Source organism: Staurois parvus, unplaced genomic scaffold, assembly GCF_062004578.1.
Source record: "Staurois parvus isolate SC_StPar_1 unplaced genomic scaffold, SC_StPar_1.0 ptg001821l, whole genome shotgun sequence".
Classification (NCBI taxonomy): Eukaryota; Metazoa; Chordata; class Amphibia; order Anura; family Ranidae; genus Staurois; species Staurois parvus.
The window spans coordinates 184,159-202,933 of record NW_028319617.1 but is presented as its reverse complement, the minus strand read 5'-3'; positions in this window follow the sequence as shown (position 1 = coordinate 202,933).

Below are 18,775 nucleotides of genomic sequence, written 5' to 3'. Positions count from 1 at the left end.
GGGTGGAATTGTAAGCTCCTCAGAGACCAAGCTGCCTGATGTGGGCGGAGTCTTGGTTTGGGGGAACCAATCAGCTCCTGTCTAGTAATCCTCTTTGTCTTTGTATTTTAGTCCATGGCCGGGAGATGAGGAAAACCTCCAAGGATTGTCTCACTTTGTCTCCAGACTGGAAAGTAGAAGATGAGGACATCACACAGTATAGTCCAGGAGAAAACCCGGCTCCCTCCAATGTCCATCCGGCACCACCCAGTGTAGATGGACCATCGGATTCCTCGTATCCTGAGGAACCTCGTATCCTGAGGGGGAGGGGGAGAGCAGAAGTAAGGAAAATGGAATATACAAGATAGAGTATATAGTGCAGGGGTCAGGAGTATGTAATGTACAACATAGTGTATATAGTGCAGGGGTCAGGAGTATGTAATGTACAAAATAGAGTATATAATGCAGGGGTCAGGAGTATGTAATGTACAACAGAGTATATAGTGCAGGGGTCAGGAGTATGTAATGTACAACATAGAGTATATAGTGCAGGGGTCAGGAGTATGTAATGTACAACATAGAGTACATGGGGTCAGGAGTATGTAATGTACAACATAGAGTACATAGTGCAGGGGTCAGGAGGATGTAATGTACAACATAGAGTATATAGTGCGGGGGTCAGGAGTATGTAATGTACAACATAGAGTATATAGTGCAGGGGTCAGGAGGATGTAATGTACAACATAGAGTATATAGTGCAGGGGTCAGGAGTATGTAATGTACAACATAGAGTATATAGTGCAGGGGTCAGGAGTATGTAATGTACAACAGAGTATATAGTGCAGGGGTCAGGAGTATGTAATGTACAACATAAAATATGTACTGCAGGGGACAGGAGTATGTAATGTACAACATAGAGTATATAGTGCAGGGGTCAGGAGTATGTAATGTACAACAGAGTATATAGTGCAGGGGTCAGGAGTATGTAATGTACAACATAGAGTATATAGTGCAGGGGTCAGGGGAATGCAATGTACAACATAGAGTATATAGTGCAGGGGTCAGGAGTATGTAATGTACAACATAGAGTATATAGTGCAGGTGTCAGTAGTATGTAATGTACAACATAGAGTATATAGTGCAGGGGTCAGGAGTATAGAATGTACACCATAAAGTATACAGTGCAGGGGTCAGGAGTATGTTATGTGCAATGTAAATTATACAGTGTAAGGGTCAGGACTCATAATATTGGTATTCAGTAATCAGTGGAAGCTTAAATGTTTACTGTAGACAAGTTGCAGAGATCCCACATGACCCACCTGTGCTGATCTCTGTAGGAGTGTCCTCCTCTATAAATGTCCCCGTTATTCCATCCTCCTCCATAGACTGCTGATCATCCCTCACATATGCCTCTTCTTCTTCTGCTTTCACCTCAAATTCTATATCGATTGGATCTCCACTCTAAATCAAGGAAATGAGAGAAAATATCATCTGTAAAATGTAAGGTTTATGATTGTGACATCACACACAAAATCCACACATTGTCTCCACAAGTCCATGTTCTAGATGCTCCGTACAACCAACCTTGTAATGGGGAGGGATGGTGTGATCTTCCTGTGTGGAATCCCGGGAATACAGAGGACGGGGACATCTCTCTGGTGGGTTCTTGGTATTAGGTGGCTCCATCATATCCTTGTGTCCTTCTGAAAACTCCTCCATCACTCCATACTCCTCATCCTCCTCTTCAACAACAATATTCTCATCCCTGAGGATTCCACTCTAAATGCATAATACAAATCCTATCAATGGTAACAATGCAGATAATGTACAGATCCTAATGATACTATCAGTGATTGTTCCTCATCTACCTGATGATGGTGAGGGATGGTGTGACCTTCCTGTGTGGAATCCCGGGAATACAGAGGACGGGGACATCTCTCTGGTGGGTTCCTGTAGCTGGATGACTCCACCATGGTGTCCTGGTACAGATCTTTGTGTTCTCTTAGAAGCTCTGACTCCTCCATCCCCCCATCCTCATCCTCATCCTCTTTTACTATTTCTTTAACCTCAACTTTAGAATCTCTCAGGTTTCCACTCTGAATATATAATAAAAATGACATCAATGGTAACAATGCAGATAATGTACAGATCCTAATGATACTATCAGTGATTGTTCCTCATCTACCTGATGATGGTGAGGGATGGTGTGACCTTCCTGTGTGGAATCCCGGGAATACAGAGGACGGGGACATCTCTCTGGTGGGTTCCTGTAGCTGGATGACTCCACCATGGTGTCCTGGTACAGATCTTTGTGTTCTCTTAGAAGCTCTGACTCCTCCATCCCCCCATCCTCATCCTCATCCTCTTTTACTATTTCTTTAACCTCAACTTTAGAATCTCTCAGGTTTCCACTCTGAATATATAATAAAAATGACATCAATGCAGATAATGTACAAATCCTAATTATACTATCAGTGATTGGATAATATCCCAGAATTCCCGGCACCGCTCACCTCTCCTGTCAGCAGCTCCATCATCTTCTTGGTGACTTCTAGAATCTTCTGCATGTTGTGTCTCTCAGGGTTTAGGGAGTCACATGGACGCACTGTGATGGTCATATGATCACCTGACTTCAGAAGAGGAAATCTCTGTATTGAGGAACCAATAGGAATATCATGTTAGAATCCGAGAATCCTCCTCACCTCTCCGGTCAGGTCTGTGTTTTATTAATAGAGATAAGAGTGATGTCATGTGACCTCCCAGAATCCTCCTCACCTCTCCGGTCAGGTCTGTGTTTTATTAATAGAGATGAGAGTGATGTCATGTGACCTCCCAGAATCCTCCTCACCTCTCCGGTCAGCAGGTAGATGATCTCCAGGGTGAGGTTTAGTATCTTCTCAGTCATGTGACTCTGGTCCTCCTCCATCCTCATTGGTGCCATCATGTGATCTATACAGGTCTCCTTGTAGACGGAAAACTTTGGGAAATGAAAGTAAGAATGATTTGGATGGTATTGGTCACACAATAATAGGATGTGGATGTGAGGGGGGAATAGGAGGGTTGCTGGACATTGAAGAACTACTCCCCCCATGGGAAGACATTTTGTTTGGGCTGTTTAGTGTTTACTACAATTTTGAGGTCCGGGGACCCTTTTCTCTGTTGGGTTTGTTTGGTCTCTGAATTGGTTTTGATGAGTATTAGATCTGCAGACAAGGAATGATAAATCTGATCCTTTCTATGACTAGTTTGCTCTGAGGCAGTGCTGTGAGGTCAATGTCGGCTCATCATGCAGGGATGTTCACTTTACATCACCCGACGCCCGGGACATGTAGTTCTGGGGGCCGGGCAAGTATTGTTTTTATTATTTATCCCTGATGCGGGCAAGCCACAGGGCTCTCCTTTCAGGTGCCAGCCTCTGCCACCCCGTGTGTGTGAACCTCTTCTGTACCTACTATGCTTCCCCGGCTCTTCTTGCCCATTTGTGGGTCAGGGTCAGCGGGTGCCAGAGGGTAGAGGGGACAGATGTCAGGGCTCTGTCCTCAGCAGAGGTTTTAGGAGACTTGGCACCCCTGCCAATACCTTGCATGGCTGCAAAAGTTCACATCAGCTCAAATTTGGTGGCAAACGGCCTTTATAAGGAAGCCCTGCACTACTCTCAGGTTCTGATTGATCTCTGGCTCCCCAGTACCTTGTTCCTGTTCCACTGTGAACTGTGATTTCCTGTTCCTGTGCTACTGTGATCTGTGATTTCCTGTTACTGACTCGGCTTGCTCCTTGACCTGTCTTCTCTGCTTAAACCCTGACCTGACCTCGGCTGGCTAACGGATATTTTCTCTTTCTCTTTTGTGTATGACCTCAGCTTGGCTAATGGATATTCTCTCTTGCTCCTCTGTGTATGACCTCAGCTATCCCATCTGACTACGTCTCTTCTGATCTCCACCCGGTACTGGATCTTGGCTTTGAACCGGCTATCCAGTAATCCTGTTCCCCGGAAGGGCTTTCATACCTCACACAGGCGCCACCTGTCTGCAGACCTCATCTCAGTGCATCAGCTGTGCTCCTGGGTGGACCACCAATAAGCACTCCTACAGGTAACCTGTGCCACTTTGGTCCTGACTCCTGCTGTCCCACTCTCAGGGGAGTCTCGAACTTAGTCACAAGCGAAGCCCTCTCTCCATTGGCGTCTCTCACCAGATACATGATAGTATCAACCAGCCATTATGTCTGAGGCCGAGAGAGGTGCTTCCGCATTAGAGGCCCTGTGCCAACAGATGACGGCACTTACGCAAGTGGTCAAGGATCTGCAGGAGGGATATTTTCAGCTGGAGGGACGTCTTCATTTGCTCACTACCACTGCACCTTCTGCAGACCAGAATCCATTGCCTAGTCCTATCTCTACAGTGGCACCAGCCAGTTCGCCTTCCACTGTTACACCCACTTTGGTACTACCCAGAGTTACCATTCCGGAATGCTTGCTGGGGACCAATGTAAATTCTGAGCCTTCAAGAATGCTTGTGAGTTGTATTTCGCACTGCAACCCAGGACCTTCTCACTTGAGGCAGTTAAAGTGGGGTTCATCATTTCTCTCCTATCTGACAAACCTCAATCATGGGCACACAGCTTACTGGAACAAAAAGACCCAGTGCTGAACTCAGTGATCACATTCTTTGAAACCATGGCAGCTCTTTATGATGACCCCCAGAGGACCTCTACTGCTGAATCCACCCTTCATGCTCTACAACAAGGCCGACGGCATGTGGAGGACTACATTGTGAAATTCCGCAAATGGTCCACCAATACCGGGTGGAATGACGCAGCCCTGAAATACCAGTTCCATCTAGGTCTGTCTGAGTCCCTCAAGGATGAATTAGCTAGGGTGGAGGCTCCCTCCTCCTTGGAGAACCTTATTCAACTCGCTACCCAATTGGATTGACGGCTACAGGAGAGATGTTCTAAACGTACCCAAACCTTTTGCCAAGGGTTCTGCCAAGGGTTCCAAGACCAGTGGATTCTGTCTCTATTTCTCCACTTATCAGCACTCCTGAAGTAGAACCCATGCTAATTGGCCTTCTCTGACCTGCCTTATCTCCAGAGGAAAGATTACGCAGACGGCAAGGCAACCTATGCCTTTACTGCGGGGCTGTCATGGATCCACACCGCACACACATGCCCACGGCGCCTAGCTAACTGAGGCATGCACGTCCGGCCGTGACTTGGGGTAAAGAGGGATGAGGGGGGTCTTACTTTGAGCATATAAGACTGGCCATGATACGCATTCACAGCCCGCACTGCATCTGGCCACTACTAGAGGTAGACTCCACTCCAATCCAGCTGGCTGACCACACACAGGCAGATACAAATCTTATATACAATCTGGTGCAATCTAAGGGTTTTCTGTCTCTATTTCTCCACCTATCGGCACTCCTGAAGTGGAACCCATGCTAATTGGCCTTCTCCGACCTGCCTTAACTCCAGAGGAAAGATTACGCAGACGGCAAGGCAACCTATGCCTTTACTGCGGGGCTGTCACGGATCCACACCGCACGCACATGCCCACACACAGTGCAATTGCATACAGATTGGCAATGAACTTAAACCGAGCATATATAGACACTGTAATACAATAATCTCTCTGGAGATATGAGCCGGAGCTTAAGTACCCAGAAGTCACTTATTAATTTTATGATTTAATATCCCAAAAGTGGGCAGTGCATAAAATATGTACAAAGTATAAAATGTTTCAGATAATACAGAACATACAAAAAGACACACAATTGGCTATTCACTATAACATTAAAGGGAATAAAAACAGAAATAAAACTTTTACCAAGAGTTATCCTGTGAATGAAGCAAGTCAGAGAAAGTCTGCAATTCACCAGTCAAATAGAACCGGTTCCATACGAATCACACCGTCCATATCTCAAGGTCCTCAATTTATTGAAATATGGACGTAGGCTAGACATTAGCCCTTGGCCAATCACCCTTGGGGGGTGTTCCTGTACCAGCCCACAGGACATTCGGGGTACTGAAGTGCCTAAAGTCGATTGGACCAGGAATGGTTTGAATCACCAAGTCAGGGATAGAATTTCCAACACCAGCGCATCAATCCGATCGTGACAGTACCAATCTGTTCAGCTGTTGCAATCAGGCACCATATAACTGTTTTCTGTGTTTCTCTGGGATTCTACAGAGGCTACAAATACAATTTTACATGCAGATTTTGCTTACAGTGTGTCCAATCAGAAGAAAGTATTTTTATCTCTCTGCAACTAATATTGAATCTTTTATGAGAGATGAAATATATTCCTCTGATCTGTGGATATAAATCACAGCTAGCAGACAAAGCGGAGCCCTCTCCTGGTCTCCTGCTTTTTCCCAAAGCCAAAATGGCTGGAGCTCTTCTTTTAGATTTCAAGAAGGTGGCAATCTCTGGCTACATAGGTGACAACGTTTTATTGACATCTAGGTGTCACCTCTAGCCTTTGAGCTGCTCTGTCCTTTTAGATGCTAATTGGTGAACATATGTCTCTGACTGAATACTGAACACTTATCTTTAATAACATGGACTGAAACTAAATATATAATGACATATTTCTACTGATCACATCTCAACTACTTGAATCTTACATTTATGTCATGGGGCCATGGGCCATTTCTTACACAACTGCCCAGTGCGACCAAGTAAGTCCAGCCAGCCTCATCCTTCATATATCCAGTTATCCGGAACCTTGACCACCTATGTCATTCTATCCATGTCATTACAGGTGGCTGAAAAGGAAGTCAAGTTGTGGGCAATCATTGATTCGGGAGCCTGTAGTTGTTTCTCGGACATCCACCTTGCCCAGAACCTAGGTATTCCTCTTTGTCCTAAAACACAAAGGCTTGATGTACTCCTAGCAGATGGCACCGCTCCTAGCTCAGGACCCATTACCCAAGAAACCATTCCCATCCTAGCCACAACTGACTCTGTCCATCAGGAATTCATTTGCTTCAACATCCTGAGATCTCCCATGTTTCCAGCCATCCTAGAAATACCTTGGTTGCAAGCTCACAATCCTTAAATCAACTGGCTCAAGAAAGAAGTCACCTCCACATCAAATTACTGCCTTCAGCACTGCGGCACTCGCACACCCACCAATTTCCCTGTGTACCTCTCAGTTCAGCCTACATCAGATGCCAGTCAATCTGTTCCCCCTGCCTACCACCATTTCCTTGATGTATTTGATAAAGGGAAAGCTGACACTTTACCATCTCATCGATCACATGATTGCCCTATTGAGCTGCTTCCAGGGGCAGAAATACCCTTTGGGCAAAGCCTCCCACTATCCGAAATAGAACTGAAAGCTCTCCAGCAATATATTGACGAGACCCTTGCCAAAGGATTCATCCGTCCCTCTTCCTCACCTGCCAGGCAGGTATTTTTTTCATTGAAAAAAAGGACCAGTCTCTCCGTCCCTGTACCGATTATAGGAAACTCAACAAGACCACCATTAAAAATTGGTACCCACTCCCTCTTGTTCCTGAGTCATTTCAGAGGTTTTGGACAGCCCAAGTGTTCAGCAAGCTAGATTTATGAGGAGCCTACAATTTAGTCAGATTAGGGAGGGCAATGGGTGGAAGACCAGTTTCAGAACACGCTTTGGGCACTTTGAGTACCTAGTGATGTCGTTTGGATTGTGCAACACCCTTGCAACATTCCAACACTTTGTGGATGATATCTTCAGGGAATACCTCAATCTATTCTTGATCGCCTACCTGGACGATATCCTGATTTTCTCCAACTCATTGGAACTCCACTGAGACCATGTTAAAAGTATACTGACTACACTGAGGATGCATGGTCTGTATGCTAAGGCGGGAAAGTGTGAATTCGAGAAGCAGTCCATCCAGGTCCTTGGGCTCATAATCTCTACTGAAGGAATCTCTATGGATCCTCAGAAAATCTAATCCATATTGGATTGGCTTGCACCTAGTGACAAAAAAGTGGTCCAAAGATTTGTGGGCTTTGCCAACATTTATCGGAAGTTCATCAAGGGCTTCTCAACCATTATAGCCCCCATTACCCAGCTCACTCGCCAGCATGCATGTTTTCTCTGGAGCCAGGAAGCACAGACAGCCTTTGAGCAGCTAAAAAAGCAGTTCACTTCTGCTCCTGTATTACAACACCCAGAGCCAACACTTCCCTTCATCCTGGAGGTGGACACATCAGAGGTGGCTACAGGAGCCAAGGCCCAAACGCTCTGCTCCATCCGGTAGCTTTTTGCTTTAATAAACTAAGCCAAGCTGAAAGGCACTACGACGTAGGCAACAGGGAACGTTTGGCGATCAAAATTGCATTCAAAGAATGGAGGTACCTTTTGGAAGGAGCTAGTCACCCAATCATGATCTTCACAAATCATAATTATCTAGAATATTTAAGATCTGCCAAGCGCCTAAGATTACGGCAAGCTAGATGGACCCTATATTTCTCCAGGTTCAATTTTCACATCACCTACCGCCTCCTGATACCATCCTGTCGGCCCAACATTTTTTGTTGATCCAGCCCAGTCTGAAGCTTTTGATTGAACAGGCATCTGCACGGTGTGCCGAACCTGAGCAGAACTTGTTAAGAAGGCAGGATGGCTTTCTGTGGTACCAGGATAAGATCTTTGCACCCCATGAGGTAAGATCCCAAGTTTTCAAGACATTCCATGACCATCAACTGGCTGGTCACTTTGGAGCCCAAAAAAAATGGATCTGATCCAGCAATCATTTTGGTGGCCCAACTTAAGTCAGGACTGCAGAACTTATGTAAAATCCTGCACAGTATGTCTACGTAGCAAGGGAGACAAAGCCAAGGCATGGGGGTTGCTGAGGCCCCTATCCATTCCTAATCGTCCCTGGGAAATGATCACAATGGACTTTATTGTAGACTTGCCATCTTCTGAGGGGTTTGCTACCATCCTAGTAGTGATATATCGGCTATCCAAGATGACCCCTTTTTTGCTGCCAATGATAGGAACTCCGTTGGCGCCTGAGACGGCACATATCTTTATTAAGGAAATCGTTAGGCTACACGAACTGCCCAGCAATATCGTGTCTGACCGAGGGGTTCAATTTACCTCCAGGTTCTGGAGAGCCTTATGTAAAACTCTGAAAGTTGAACTCTGCCTATCATTGGCCTACCACCCTCAAAGTAATGGGCAAACAAACTGAACAAACTAACCAAACGTTGGAACAATATCTACAATGTTTCTCCGCCTTTTCCCAGGATGACTGGACATCTCTACTCCCATTAGCATAATTTGCATACAATAATTCCGTCCATTTCGCTACGAATCAGTCACAATTTTGGGCCAATTACGGATTCCACCCTTCTTGCCTGCTGGATACCATACTCAAAACCTCGGTGCCGTTCAGGACAAAATCAGCAGGATACAGGACAACTATTGAGCTCTCCAGGAATCCGTACAAAGATTGCAAACTGACTACAAAAGATACTATGACAAGAAACGGAGGGGAAATCCTTCTCTGAAGGTTGGAGACCAGGCTTGGTTATCAACAGCCAACCTAAAACTTCCATGCCCATCGTGGACGTTAATACCAAGATACATTGGGCCCTTTCAGATCAAACGAGTAACCAATCCAGTGGCATATGAGCTATCTCTTCCCGAATCATATGGGATTCACCCAGTCTTCCATGTTTTTCTGCTCAAGCCAGCAGTTCATGATCCATTTCCGGGAAGAGTGGAACCTCCTCCGCCACCAATAACAGTTGGGGAGGATGCAGAATACGAGATAGAATCAATACTGCACTGCAAGAAGTGAGGAAGGCAGATCCAGTACTTGATCAAATGGAAGGGGTACTCTCCTGAAGAAGGCTCCTGGGAACCAAAAGACAACATACTGTACATGCCCCCAGACTTCTCCAGGAGTTCTACTCCAAATATCCAGACAAGATGGCTCAAGTAGGCATCCGGAGGCTGCCCTTTAGGGGGGGCACTGTCAGGGCTCTGTCCTTGGCAGAGGTGTTAGGCGACCTGACACCCCTGCCAGTACCTTGCATGGCCGCAGAAGTTCACATCGGCTCAAATTTGGCAGCAAATAGACTTTATAAGGAAGCCCTGCACTACTCTCTTGCTCCCCAGTACCTTGTTCCTGTACTACTGTGATCTGTGATTTCCTGTTACTGACTCGGCTAGACCTGTCTTCTCTGCTTAAACCCTGACCTGACCTCGGCTTGGCTAATGGATATTCTCTCTTGCTCCTCTGTGTATGACCTTGGCTATCACATCTGACTATGTCTGTTCTGATCTCCACCTGGTACGGAACCTTGGCTTTGAACCGGCTATCCAGTAATCCTTTGTTCCCCGGAAGGGCTTCCATATCTCACACAGGTGCCACCTGTCTGCATCTCAGTGCATCAGTTGTGCTCCTGAGTGGACCACCAACAAGCACTCCTACAGGCAACCTGTGCCACTTTGGGCCTGACTCCTGCTGTCCCACTCTCAGGGGAGTCTGGAACTTAGCTGCAAGGGAAGCCCTCTCTCCATTGGCCTCTCACACCAGGTAAGTCACAACGGAGGAGAACGGACAAGTTCACTCCCTTCTTGTCCTGACCCAGAAGTGACGTTATGACAGATTTCCAGACCATCGAGGCCGGCAAAGAATGTAATGCGGTGCGATGTGCTCTACATTACATCCAATGGAGTACAGGGGAGACATTGGGGGTCTTTTAGACCCTGGATGTCCCAATAAAGAGAACCTGTCATCAAAAGTCATCTCATAGAGGACTTTGTCCCCTTAAGTAAAATGTGGTTTTTTTTAATTGTAAAGAAAGCTACACCCAAGTACATAACTCCTCCCCTTAAAAATTTTTGAGGCACCCCCACATATATGCACACCCAAATGTAAGAGCACACGCTGGAGCGCCTACATGTGATAACATTGATTGTGATACACGTTACATATCGCCGGTCACACCAGAATGAGAGGATAATTCTAGGAGCAGACCTCCTCCGTACTCTATACTGATGACCTAGAAGGGGCTATAAATGTGTCACCTATAGATAATACCGGGACTAAAGGTTGTCACCATTTCAGCACACACAACTTAAGGTTTGACATGTTGGATATCTATTTACTCGCTGCAACCTCGGCTTTTATATTTTTACACATAAATGGGTCATTTATTGCTTTTTTGTGCCCTGAAATTAACTTAAGTGTATTTTTTAATGAAATTTGGCATTTCCTAGACTTTGTGATAATATTTTGTGACATAAAAAATTAGAACTATCACTATTTTATTCTCTAAAGTCTCTACTTTCAGAAAATCTATATTTTGGGGGTTTTGTGTCTTCAGGACTAAAATAATTTTTTAAACGTGCAAAAAATGCAAAAACGGCTCTGGGAGTGAAAGGAAGAAAGGATAAACAGGACACTCCCCTTTCCTGAGGAGCAGCCAATCAGTTCTCATTACACTGCAAGGTCCCTTCCCTCCCTGCTAGTCCCCGGGTGCGGTGCTGGAGACAGGCGGGGGAGGGGAGGAGGAGATAAACAGCGCAATGTTACACATATTAAATGTTTTAGTCCCTATAAAGCCTCTTTCATTTTTGAAACCCCAGATATTCCTAAAAGTGCCTCAGATTTATATACATTTTCTGTTACAAAGGAATGTTTTCTTCCTCCTGAGCAGCAATGTAAGGGGCTCTATGCTCCATACTCCTGACCCCGGCACTCCATCATTGTGTTGGCTGCATAGTGTAATGATTGCCCATTGGCTGCCTGTGTAGTGTCATCATTGCCCTTTGTAGGCCATGTATGGTCAGGATGGTCCTTGTCTTGTCTATTTATTGTCAGTGCTGTTTGTTTAGAGGACCATATTACTAGAATTTATCTCCACAATGAGGAGAATGTTCCGGCCCCGGAAGTGGGGGAATGTTCTGCCCCTGAAGGGGTTCATCTGGGTTCCCACACTATATATGTGTGTATCATCATCTGCTGGAGATAAAAGACGTCACAGTGACTATGGAGGAAGAGGACGGACATGACTATGGAGGAAGAGGACGGACGTGACTATGGAGGAAGAGGATGGACGTGACTATGGAGGAAGAGGACGGACATGACTATGGAGGAAGAGGACGGACGTGACGGTAGAGGAAGAGGACGGACGTGACGATGGAGGAAGAGGACCGACGTGACTGTGGAGGAAGAGGACGGACGTGACTGTGGAGGAAGAGGACGGACGTGACTATGGAGGAAGAGGACGGACGTGACTATGGAGGAAGAGGACGGACGTGACCATGGAGGAAGAGGACGGACGTGACCATGGAGGAAGAGGACGGACGTGACTATGGAGGGAGAGGACGGACATGACAATGGAGGAAGAGGACGGACGTGACTATGGAGGAAGAGGACGCACGTGACTATGGAGGAAGAGGGCAGACGTGACTATGGAGGAAGAGGGCGGACGTGACTATGGAGGAAGAGGACGGACATGACGGGGTTACTGGGTGTAAATAGGAAATAACATCTTATTACCTCCAATGCTGCCACTTCCACCAACGTCTCCTTTCTGCTTCCTGTCTGTACCTGACATCACTTCCTGTCTGTACCTGGCATCACTTCCTGTCTGTCCCTGACATCCCTTCCTGTCTGTGCCTGACATCACTTCCTGTCTGTCCCTGACATCACTTCCTGTCTGCATTCCATAGAGACTTCCTGTCTGCATAGAAGTAAGATCATCACCTTGTGGAGTTCAGAGGAACTGCAGCCCCGAGATCCATCCCATAATCCCCCTTCCTGTATAATATGTACCTTACAGGGATACTACGGGAGATGAAACATTACTGAATAAAGGAAGAAGAAATAAATGTAACTCTTATGTAACCAACTGTTCAACAAACATCTCTTATTACATATAGAAAAGTCTTACAAACACAGAACACAAAATACAAATGTATAGCTAATGAGAGCGATCCCGCCAAACCTGATCCTTCTGGGGGGGACAATGCAAAATATATATCAATCCACTCATAATGACATCATCTTCTGGGAGTGTCTGCACATCCATCCATTTCACACACATTTCATGTCTCAGCAGATCTCCTGCAGCCTATTAGCACCCATTTCCCTCTCTATGTCTCTGTGGATCTTCTGCAGGCTATTAGCACCCATTTCCTTCTCTATGTCTCAGATCTCCTGCAGCCTATTAGCACCCATTTTCTTCTCTATGCCTCAGTAGATCTCCTGCAGCCTATTAACGCCCATTTCCCTCTCTATGTCTCAGCAGATCTGCTGCAGCCTATTAACGCCCATTTCCCTCTCTATGTCTCAGCGGATCTCCTGCAGCCTATTATCTCCCATTTCCCTCTCTATGTCTCAGCAGATCTGCTGCAGCCTATTAACGCCCATTTTCCTCTCTATGTCTCAGCAGATCTGCTGCAGCCTATTAACGCCCATTTCCCTCTCTATGTCTCAGCGGATCTCCTGCAGCCTATTATCTCCCATTTCCCTCTCTATGTCTCAGCAGATCTGCTGCAGCCTATTAACGCCCATTTCCCTCTCTATGTCTCAGCGGATCTCCTGCAGCCTATTATCTCCCATTTCCCTCTCTATGTTTCAGCAGATCTCCTGCAGCCTATTAGCTCCCATTTCCCTTTCTACGTCTCAGCAGATCTCCTGCAGCCTATTAGCTCCCATTTCCCTTTCTACGTCTCAGCGGATCTCCTGCAGCCTATTAGCACCCATTTCCCTCTCTATGTCTCGGCAGATCTCCTGCAGCCTATTAGCACCCATTTTCCTCTCTATGTCTCAGCAGATCTCCTGCAGCCTATTAGCACCCATTTCCCTCTCTACGTCTCAGCGGATCTCCTGCAGCCTATTAGCTCCCATTTCCCTCTCTATGTGTCAGCAGATCTCCTGCAGCCTATTAGCTCCCATTTCCCTTTCTGTGTTTCAGCAGATCTCCTGCAGCCTATTAGCACCCATTTCCCTCTCTATGTCTCAGCGGATCTCCTGCAGCCTATTAGCTCCCATTTCCCTTTCTATGTCTCAGCAGATCTCCTGCAGCCTATTAGCACCCATTTCCCTTTCTATGTCTCAGCAGATCTCCCGCAGCCTATTAGCACCCATTTCCCTCTCTATGTCTCAGCAGATCTCCTGCAGCCTATTAGCACCCATTTCCCTCTCTACGTCTCAGCGGATCTCCTGCAGCCTATTAGCACCCATTTCCCTCTCTATGTCTCAGCAGATCTCCTGCAGCCTATTAGCACCCATTTCCCTCTCTACGTCTCAGCGGATCTCCTGCAGCCTATTAGCTCCCATTTCCCTCTCTATGTGTCAGCAGATCTCCTGCAGCCTATTAGCACCCATTTCCCTTTCTGTGTTTCAGCAGATCTCCTGCAGCCTATTAGCACCCATTTCCCTCTCTATGTCTCAGCAGATCTCCTGCAGCCTATTAGCTCCCATTTCCTTCTCTATGTCTCGGCAGATCTCCTGCAGCCTATTAGCACCCATTTCCCTCTCTATGTCTCACCGGATCTCCTGCAGCCTATTACCACCAATTTCCCTCTCTATGTCTCAGCAGATCTCCTGCAGCCTATTAGCACCCATTTCCCTCTCTATGTCTCAGCAGATCTCCTGCAGCCTATTAGCACCCATTTCCCTCTCTATGTCTCAGCAGATCTCCTGCAGCCTATTAGCACCCATTTCCCTCTCTATGTCTCAGCAGATCTCCTGCAGCCTATTAGCACCCATTTCCCTCTCTATGTCTCAGCAGATCTCCTGCAGCCTATTAGCACCCATTTCCCTTTCTATGTCTCAGCAGATCTCCTGCAGCCTATTAGCACCCATTTCCCTCTCTATGTCTCAGCAGATCTCCTGCAGCCTGACTGCTCGGGGGACACATTTTGGCCCCTTTGATTTTGCAGTAAATGTGATTGCATTAGTCCCGTTGATTTTCGTATTTCCATGTAATAAAAGGTGTCACATGATGTCGGGTTCCCCTTTCTGTCCTCCCTGAGTGTGTATTTAGAGGCGGAGCTCCTGCTGGAATGGCGGTTAGAGGCGGAGTCTAGGAGGGAGACTGACAGAACCCGCAGCAGACTTGCAGGAGTGAGCGAGGAGGATCCGGTTCCTTTACCATCGGAGATGAGGAGAGTGTGAAGGATGTTTGTGACTCTGGGAGCTGAAAAGCTGGGAGTCCTATTGGTGTGGTGAGGGGGAAGCACTACTAGGGGGCGCCCTCACCATCCCGTGTACAAGAGGTGGAAGAAGGCGTGGCTACACTACAGCCGCCATGTTTAGAGGGCGGAGCACTTTCACACCTTATCAACTTTTCACTGATTGGTGGATTTTTGGAGTAAAATAAGTGGATTGAAGTAGATGCAAAGTGGAAGCGGTGGACTTGCAGAGAACACTATACTGAGCACACAATATTGTCGGTCTCCATGGATTTGCACAGGATTTGAGATGATTTCCTATAGCAGCAAATCTGATGAGATGAATGAAGTGGTGTAAAGTGGAAGCAGTGGATGTGCAGGGAGCAGCATCTTGAGCACAAAGCACTTTATGTTGTGGATGGATTTGCACACGGTTCAGTTTCCTTCATTTATTGATAAACCCCATAAGAGCAATGAAGTGGGTGTAAAGTGGAAGCAGTGGATGTGCAGAGAATAGGATTTGGAGCCCCGAGCTCTTTATCTCTGAATGTCTCCACATATTTGTAGTGTATTTGTGATGATTTCTGTGCACACACAATAGGACAGCGCTGTGACACATAATGCTCTTCTAGATGACAGGGAATCCTTCCCTTTGTTACAGCAGCAGTCCGCTAGAAGGTTTTTGTAGGTTTGGAGTTGTTACACATAGCGCGGGTTTTATCCATTTATAGTGATGACATCATTGCCCAAATCTGGGGGTCACCAGCCATTTCCACCCTTTACTCCCAGCTGGGGTTATTATTATTATTATACAGGATTTATATAACGCCAACAGTCTGCGCAGCGCTGTACAATATAAGGGGGGCGGTAAAATTACAATACATTTCAGTACAGAAGGATTAGGAGGGCCCGGCTCGTGGAGCTTTCAATCTGAAGGAAGGGGGAGGGGATATAAAAGGTGTTAGCTGTGGGGGATGATCTGGTGGAGATGATTCAAGTACAGTTCTTAGGTGGGGGTGGGGTAGGCTTCCCTGAGGAAGTGAGTTTTCAAAGATCGCCTAAAGGCAGATAGGGTGAGGGGCTGACCATACATACAGTGGTAGGGAGTTCCATAGGATGGGAGAGGCTCTGGAGAAGTCCTGGAGTTGAGTGTAGGAGGAGGTGACAAGGGAGCTAGAGAGCAAGATGTCTTGGGAGGAGAGGAGCCAGTGATATCTGTGGATGAGGTTGGTGATGTAGCCGGGGCGGTGTTGTGGATGGTTTTGTATGCTGTGGTTAGTAATTTGAATTTTATATGTTGGGTTAGTGCAGGGGTAGGCAACCTGCGGCTCTCTAGCTGTTGTGGAACTACATTTCCCATGAGGCATTGTAACATTACAAAACTGACAGTTATAGCTATGACTTGCAGAGGCATGATGGAACTTGTAGTCCTTCAACAGCTGGAGTGCCGCAGGTTGCCTACCCCTGGGTTAGTGGAAGACAATGAAGGGATTGGCAGAGAGGGGTGGAGAACACTGAGCAGAGGCCAGTGAAGGGATTGGCAGAGAGGGGCAGCAGTCACTGATTGGTTGGTAAGGTGTATGAGTCTAGCGGCAGTCGCTGATCGGTTGGTAAGGTGTATAAGTCTAGCGGCAGTCACTGATCGGTTGGTTAGCTGTATGAGTCTAGAGGCAGTCCCTGATCGGTTAGTAAGGTGTATGAGTCTAGCAGCAGTCCCTGATCGGTTAGTAAGGTGTATGAGTCTAGAGGCAGTCCCTGATCGGTTAGTAAGGTGTATGAGTCTAGCAGTAGTCCCTGATCGGTTAGTAAGGTGTATGAGTCTAGCGGCAGTCACTGATCGGTTGGTAAGGCGTATGAGTCTACCGGCAGTCACTGATCGGTTAGTAAGGTGTATGAGTCTAGCGGCAGTCGCTGATCGGTTGGTAAGGTGTATGAGTCTAGCAGCAGTCGCTGATCGGTTGGTAAGGTGGATGAGTCTAGCAGCAGTCGCTGATCGGTTGGTAAGGTGGATGAGTCTAGCGGCAGTCGCTGATCAGTTGGTAAGGTGTATGAGCCTAGCAGCAGTCGCTGATCGGTTGGTAAGGTGGATGAGTCTAGCAGCAGTCGTTCATTGGTTGGTAAGGTGTATGAGTCTAGCGGCAGTCACTGATCGGTTGGTAAGGTGTATGAGTCTAGCGGCAGTCGCTGATTGGTTGGTAAGGCGTATGAGTCTAGCGGCAGTCGCTGATCGGTTGGTAAGGCGTATGAGTCTAGCAGCAGTCGCTGATCGGTTGGTAAGGTGTATGAGTCTAGCAGCAGTCGCTGATCGGTTGGTAAGGTGTATGAGTCTAGCAGCAGTCGCTGATCTGTTGGTAAGGTGTATGAGTCTAGCAGCAGTCGCTGATCGGTTGGTATGGTGTATGAGTCTAGCGGCAGTCGCTGATCGGTTGGTAAGGTGTATGACTCTAGCAGCAGTCGCTGATCGGTTGGTAAGGTGTATGAGTCTAGCAGCAGTCGCTGATCGGTTGGTATGGTGTATGAGTCTAGCGGCAGTCGCTGATCGGTTGGTAAGGTGTATGACTCTAGCAGCAGTCGCTGATCGGTTGGTAAGGTGTATGAGTCTAGCAGCAGTCGCTGATCTGTTAGTAAGGTGTATGAGTCTAGCAGCAGTCGCTGATCGGTTGGTAAGGTGTATGAGTCTAGCAGCAGTCGCTGATCAGTTGGTAAGGTGTATGAGTCTAGCAGCAGTCGCTGATCGGTTGGTAAGGTGTATGAGTCTAGCGGCAGTCGCTGATCTGTTGGTAAGGTGTATGAGTCTAGCAGCAGTCGCTGATCGGTTGGTATGGTGTATGAGTCTAGCGGCAGTCGCTGATCGGTTGGTAAGGTGTATGACTCTAGCAGCAGTCGCTGATCGGTTGGTAAGGTGTATGAGTCTAGCAGCAGTCGCTGATCGGTTGGTATGGTGTATGAGTCTAGCGGCAGTCGCTGATCGGTTGGTAAGGTGTATGACTCTAGCAGCAGTCGTTGATCGGTTGGTAAGGTGTATGAGTCTAGCGGCAGTCGCTGATCTGTTGGTAAGGTGTATGAGTCTAGCAGCAGTCGCTGATCGGTTGGTAAGGTGTATGAGTCTAGCGGCAGTCGCTGATCGGTTGGTAAGGTGTATGAGTCTAGCAGCAGTCGCTGATCGGTTGGTAAGGTGTATGAGTCTAGCAGCAGCAATCATAATAGACTGAAGGGGGATAGCCTGTGTAACGGTAGACCAGTGAGGAGGGAGTTGCAGTAATGGAGGCGGGATATAACCAAGGCGAGGATAAGTTGTTTTGTGGTGTCATTGGTCAGGAAGGGGCAGACTTGGAAATGTTCCGGAGGTTGAGGTGGCAGGATTTAGCCAGTGAGTGGATGTGGGGCCCAAAGGAGAGGTCATAGTCTAGGATTACACCTAGCACCCTGGCATAAGGGGAAGGACCAATGGTTGGGTTGTTGATCTTGATGGTAAAGTCGCGAGCTGGGGATCGGAGGGAGGTAATATTACAGCTCGGTTTTGGAAAGATTGAGTCTAGGGTAGTGATGTGACATCCATACTGATATGTTGCTCAGTAGATTTGTGATACGGGAGGAGATTGAGGGGGTGAGCTGGGGAGTGGAGACATAGATCTGGGTGTCATCAGCATAGAGGT